Here is a 7454-nt window from a genome sequence, read left to right as displayed (position 1 = left end):
CACATTTCACAAAGAAGGTTTCCATGGATGAAAATCGGTTTTCTATTCACTTTACTTTGAATTTCTCACGTAATATTTGTAAAGAAAATTACAGCAAATCAGGAAGGAGATTCTCAAACAAATTTAATTTACGCAATCAACGTTACTGTCCATACTTACTGGAAAGTGATTGATGATTTTTGATGAAGCAGTGGGTTTGTTTAAAGGCTCATAAAACCAAGGACCAAACTATTCATTAAAACTATTTCCTTTGAGGTGTTAGCCGCGATGCAAGTGTGCTAACCAAAACAGCGAAAAAGGATACGGAAAAGTCTCAGAAAGAATCCCATGACAGCAGAAATACCTTTCTCACAGTCTCACTTTAAATTTATTTTCTCCGTTATTTTGTTCGGCTTTCTTTTAGCTTCAACTGAAGCGCACAACTTTGAAGTTGACGGCAGCAGAGGTTTAAGGCGTGGTGTCGTCTTACACGGTACTACTCGAGTATCGTACGGTAATTTCGAAGCTAAAAAGTTTCATCGTCTTCAAGTTGCAGTTGGATCATCGACAGTTGTGAGCAACTACAGAGAATGCGCTTTGAACTGTGTAAACACTGTACCATGCTCTTCGTTTAACGTCGCCTCATCTCCTGACTCTAACGGCAAGTTCGTATGTGAGTTGCTGAACAAAGATAAGTGCAGTAGCCCCAACGATCTAGTCAGCTCACAGAACCATCACCATTTCAGCATTAAGGTGAGAGATGGTTAACCTTTTAAGCCTTGGGCATAACTCGAAAATTTAATTATGTGACACGTGTCATAAGGACTATTTCTCTGCATGAACTCAAACTCTTAGGGTCAGTTATTAAAAGACAGTTTAGACGTTTTAAGCCATTTCAATATCCAAACATTAATATTGTCTGCGCTGACGGTAACAAGAAGGCTTGCATCCCAGACTAGAAAACTATTTATCTACCTAAAATAAACCACTTATAAACAGATTTGGAGGCCCACTGATTGTCTTAAGCCGTGGCTTAAGTTAAACTCTGTTTAAAAAACTGACTCTTCGAAATCGAAAAGAATAAGTGTTTTGGGAAATTGATAATCTTTACATGTGAATTTCTCGTCGAAATGAATGTTTATTCAGCCGCCGGCTTGTAATGTGTTTTGGAATATTACTTAGATTGAGCGCAACTCAAGTTTGGATCGTTATTGCGCTATGAATCGAACGAAAGCTGTTTAAATACAGGGTCTTAGATTTTCTTCTTCTTATCGACTTTCGCTACACGTGGTCCAGGAAATAGTTATATTTGCACAGTTCCAACGCAATATCCTTTGACCAATTCGTAGTGTTATCAGCTGTCCTATTTCCATTTCAATGTTCTTTCTAGGGCTTGATTTTTAATAACGACTAATTTAGTTATTTGTTCTGTTGTAAAATTAATTTTACTTGAAAGACTCACCGAACTTAATTAATATTCTCTTGGCATACAAAAGAAGGTCTGTACATTCTACAACTTTGAATTACCAAAATTACTGAACCACTGGTTTACCAAAATTACCCCCGATCGTAAGATCGCCAGGCATTGGAGTGTAAGTGACTGTGTAGACTACAAATAACTGAAGTTGAAGAGTTCCAGTTTTGTTGAAGATTTATTTCTGCTTCGCCTCTGCGGACAAGTTACAACGAACCTGTACCTTGGCAACCGTACCAAGTGCCACGCAAGAAAGTTTAGTACCGGCTCTGAACTTTTCCCTGTCGTTTCTCCATAAAACATCGCCCAAGTTGTATCGTTTACTTTCGCGCATCGCCCGCGCATTTCGAAGACTAAAAATCGTTTGGACAGCCCAAAACACTTCCTTCCATTGAACTTTTCAATGAAAGGTTGCCTGGGAAAATTTTATCCACGGACTCAAACTTCATGGCCACTTTGCACAACACAATGATTTAATACGAATGATTTAAAGTTCACCTGCTTTAGGAATTTTGTACACAAACTCGTTCATATAACACAAGAATGCGGTACTACTTTGAAGTAGTACCAGGAACGGTCCGCCACTTCGGGGTTTTGTAAGGACCCATCCATAGCCTCAAACCTAAGACCCTCTTTTGCGGTATACTATATCAGTAGTAAAATAAAAGTATTTTGGTGCTCTAAAACTTTCGTTGGAATGATTTAGTATTCTTTTCTTTTCTTTTTTTCAGACACCGTGTTCCAGTTGCCCGTGTCGAAATGGTGGGAAATGCAATCCTCTTTACGAACAGAGAGACTTCTTCTGCACCTGCCCACCCGGATATACTGGAAAAACCTGTCACACAGGTAAGTAAGGTCGATGAATAATACAACTTAAAGGCCTTAAAAAGGAGATGTACTATTAAGAGAGAAGGAAAGAATTACATTTTTTTTTCAAATTATGAAGTTTGATCAAAACTCGATCTAATTTTGTCCAAAATCAGGAACAACACCACAAAAACAAAATGAGGTTTGGAAATGTTATAAAAAATGTTGGAACACTTGGTCTTCCAGATGCAGATGTTGTCTTAGAGATCGTATAAATGATGACATGTATTCTCTTTCATTTCAATTTAGTAACACCCAAATTTAAGTATAGCCGGGTTAACACCAAGATATGTATGAGGTAACGTAACTTCCTAGCTTCCTGCAGGCATCGAGAAATTTCAGGGAGAAAATAGCTGTAGAAGTTTTTTATATACATATCCATTCACAGAACATTTTTATACTTAAGCAAAAAGTTGAAGCAGTATTTTTGACTGATCATAAAACCAACACTCTCTCTCTATCATACAGTAACTATGTACTTTTCCCTTTAAGACATCGATGAGTGTTCCAGCAACCCATGTAAGAATGGAGGAACATGTATTGACGAGGTTAATGGATATCGTTGCGCTTGCCAAGCCGGTTATACAGGAAACACTTGCCAAACAGGTAAAAAAAACATTTGAACTAAGATTGATCTCAGTTGCTGTTTAGTAGGGCCTCCATAGATGAAACAAATTGTTAATTAGCGACGACTATTTTCGATCGACAAGTGAATTGAATCAACAATTATTAGTGTTCGTAAATGCGTTTCCACACACCTGAAAAGTTTAGTTGTCGACAACCTGTATGTTTTGAGGGAGCCTGGAAACTTGCTTGTTATGCGCATCTGTACATCGTGCAGAAAATAAAAAAAATCGTTTCAAAATCGCTTACGTCGCTGCACAAATAGACTTAAGTAATGGACGACTTACTCACAGACGAGAGAAATTGAGTTGTCGATAACAAAACTGTCGCGTTTGTTCTCCACTATTAGGGAGTTTACGAAGCCACGACGCGACCCCGAGGAAAACGTCGATTAAAAAATAAATTTATATTTTACCTACGAATCTCGCGATACTATAAAGTCATTTACTCTGTTTATCAATGACAAAACTATTCCAAAACTCAATCCGAAACACAGCGATAAGATTTGAAATAAAAATTCAACATTTAGTCGTGGTGGTGCACGTTCTCCAAACAACGCAGCATTTGGTCATTTCACGTTGTTGTTTTGCAGAGGACTGCAAAGAAATGTACAAAGATTTATAACGCACGTGCCCAGCTTTTGTTCTGTTAATTAATTCTTTTGTTTGGTGACGTTCCCGTCGCCGTTGCCGTCGTGGTTTCGTAAACTCCCTATTGTTGTTAAAAATACTGTGAGCTAGATTTAACTTTCTCTAAGTGCGAAAATTCCCTGTGATTGGATAAAATAAATTTCTACAGCTATTTCTCCCTGAATTTTTTCGACGCCCCGCCCCCCTACGGCGTTATAGTATCGCGAGATTCGTAGGTAAAATATAAATTTATTTTTTAATCGACGTTTTCCTCGGGGTCGCGTCGTGGCTTCGTAAACTCCCTAATGATCATGAAAAACCGGCAGTTTTTCCCATACAATAACCATGGACTCTTTCCTTTAAGATATCGATGAGTGTTCCAGCAACCCGTGTATGAATGGAGGAACATGTTTTGATGAGGTCATGGGATTTCGTTGTACCTGCCAAGCCGGTTATACCGGAAATACTTGTCAAACAGGTAAAAAAACGTTTAAAAATAGTTTGAACTAAGATTTCTCAGTGCTGTTTGGGGACTAGTCAAAAAGTATAGGGTGGGGTGGGCCGGAGAAGAGAGGGGGTGGGCTATCAGTTTTTGAGCCCTTGGAAAGGGGAGGGTCGTGTAATTTTCAGCTACCCACGGAGGGTGGGTCATCCTATTTTTTAAGAGCATTTTCATCCTTAAGAAAAGTTTAAAAAAATTCACAGTATTTTTAACAACAGTTATAATGATAACCGACAGTTTTTCCCATACAATAACCATTGACTCTTTCCTTTAAGATATTGATGAGTGTTCCACCAACCCGTGTTTGAATGGAGGAACATGTATTGACGAGGTTAATGGATATCGTTGCGCTTGCCAAGCCGGTTATACAGGAAATACTTGCCAAACAGGTAAAAACCTTTGAACTAAGATATCTCAGTAGCTGTTTAGGGACTAGTCAAAAAGTATAGGGTGGGGCGGGCCGGAGAAGAGAGGAGGTGAGCCATTAGTTTTTGAGCCCTTGGAAAGGGGTGGGTCGTACAATTTTAGCTACCCATAGAGGGTATGTCATCCTATTTTTTAAGAGCATTTTCATACTAAAGAAAAGTTGAGACAAACTCAAAGTATTTTTTACAACAGTGATCATGAAAACCAACACTTTTTCCCCATCATACAATAACTATGGACTCTTCCCTTTAAGATATCGATGAGTGTTCCAGCAACCCGTGTATGAATGAAGGAACATGTATTGACGAGGTTAATGGATATCGTTGCACCTGCCAAGCCGGTTATACAGGAAATACTTGCCAAACAGGTAAAAAAAACCTTTGAACTTATTAGTTACGATCTTTAAAGTATTCAATAATTAATGTCCGACGTACCTTCGGAAGCGGTTTCATAGAACCTCTGAAATTCATGACTATCATTTGATCGGTTCAAACTATGATCTCCAACTACCACTACCTAAAACTAATTTTCTTAAGCGTTCATTTTCTTGTCGGGGTGCAATACTTCGAAACCAACAGTCAAATAAAACACGTGAAGACATAAATGTAATCTATGTCTTCATGAAAAATTCATTTTAATCTGTAGAAAGGATCTTTGTAGCCTGAACAAACGCAATGAACTGGCAAGTTCATTCCTTCACAGAAACAAATACGTACTTAAAACCTCTCGAACGTAAAGTAACCGTTTGTATCATGGCACGTGAATTGTATCACGCCACGTGCATTAGTATTTTATCGCCCAGCAACCGCTTGTTTCAAATTGCCAATTCGATTGATCCATGCCCTGATGTAAATAGATATCTACCAAAAGCCTCTTGTATAACGCAACCTAACCGTTTGTGATGGCACGTGAATTCTATCACGGCACGTGGGATTGTATTTTATCGCTTAGCAACCGTCCGTTTTTGATTGCTCTATATAGCCCAGCTTTTAAATCTTTACCGGTCATTTGTTAAAGTTGCCTGATGAGTGTGGTCAGCTCCTGATCATACGAAACAGAGCTGTAGCAATAAAACGATGAATCACTTCTGAAGCCTGAACTATTTTTTCCTGATTGTATGTATGAAAGGTCTTACGTCAATTACTTTGATTATTTAAATTTGTGTCAAAACTATGGTAGAGTGTGGACACGGGAAAGTGCATTGGGTAACGCATTGAGCAGTCGATCGCTAGAAATTGCTATTTTCCCCTTCTCCTACCCGTTCCAGGTTTTCTTGCGCTTGACATTGGCCCTCAGGCAACATGATTTTTTCTGCGTTCGAACCCAATCACGTCTTTTCCTACGAGTTTGATTGCTTCTTAGCCTGTTCTGTGATTACTGAGTTTTAATATTAAGTTTTCTTTTACTGATTGCTGAAAACTCAATTTCGAGTTATTTTATTTATGCATTATTTTGCAGACATCGACGATTGCCTCAGTAATCCTTGCTTGAATGGAGGCACTTGTGCTAACAGAGTCAACGGATATGTTTGTATCTGCCAGCCACAGAGCACTGGACAGCGCTGTGAAACTACAACTGGTATGATAGAACATATTATTATATAACATATTTTTTACAGAGATCTTCGGTAATTAACGCAGTACAAATTGATAAATTTGCTAACAAATTTGAATAGACCTGAAAGTTACAGAACTGCGGCCTTGACGAACATTTTTATTTTGCAAATCAGAATTCCCCAAGACCTGCTCTGGAATAAAGGCAAAGGATCTCTCGGCCTCGAGCAAGGTGTACACTATCGATCCAGATGGAGTGGGAGGGATTCCGCCTTTCGATGTATACTGCAGCATGCACCAAAACACTGGCTTTACAAAGCTTAAACACGACAGCTTAAATACTATGACAGTTGACGGCTACGAATCGGCGGGATCATTTTCCAGAACCATCAAGTATTCCAATTCGTTGTCTGAAATCGCAGCAGTGACAGCGGTCTCAACCCACTGCAAACAGCACCTCAAGTATGAGTGCAGAAAATCCAGGCTGTTTCTTGGCGGGCCTTGGGCGTGGTGGGTGTCACGTGACGGTCAAAAAATGTACTACTGGGGAGGGGCGGATCCGGCTGACCATCAATCGTGTGGATGCCTCAAGTACGGGACTTGCTACAAAAACAAATTTAGGTGCAACTGCGATGCCAACAACAAAAATTGGGCCAGCGACGAAGGATACTTAACAGACAAATCGACGCTTCCGGTGACCGAGTTGCGATTTGGGGATACCGGAAGTAATGACAAAGACCAGGGGCGTTTCACATTGGGCAGTTTATACTGCTGGGGAGAAATTTAGTGCCTGAGCTCATTTCCGGTCACCAAACGGAAGTTTGTTTGTTTGCTTGTTTGTTTAGTTAGTTATTTAGTTATTTAGTTATTTAGTTATTTTATTTATTTATTTATTTATTTAGTTAGTTAGTTAGTTAGTTAGTTAGTTAGTTAGTTAGTTAGTTAGTTAGTTAGTTAGTTAGTTAGTTAGTTAGTTAGTTAGTTAGTTAGTTTATTTTATTTTATTTATTTATTTATTTATTTATTTATTTATTTATTTATTTATTTATTTATTTATTTATTTATTTATTTATTTATTTATTTATTTATTTATTTCAAGATTTACACAAAGCAAGACTAATTTCGCGCTCATAGGCTAATTCTAAAATAGAGAACTTGCTGCAGGTGAAATAGTATTTTCCATTTCAAACGAAAATGTGGAGTACTTTCGAACTTCCTGCGTTCCCGGTTCCGGAAAATATCGCGAATATCCGCATTGAAAATTTGCATCTCAACCCGTGGAACCAGAATGTTGACAATTTGGAAAAGGCTCCAGGTTTGTCAAGTCTGATTGTCCTCTTCCTGGGCCTTAAGCTCAGTGAGGTCATTTAAAATAATTTTGGTGTAAGATATTCCAAATT

Source organism: Pavona decussata, unplaced genomic scaffold (assembly GCF_977016875.1).
Source record: "Pavona decussata unplaced genomic scaffold, jaPavDecu1.1 SCAFFOLD_64, whole genome shotgun sequence".
Taxonomy (NCBI): domain Eukaryota; kingdom Metazoa; phylum Cnidaria; class Anthozoa; order Scleractinia; family Agariciidae; genus Pavona; species Pavona decussata.
This window is presented reverse-complemented; position numbering follows the sequence as displayed.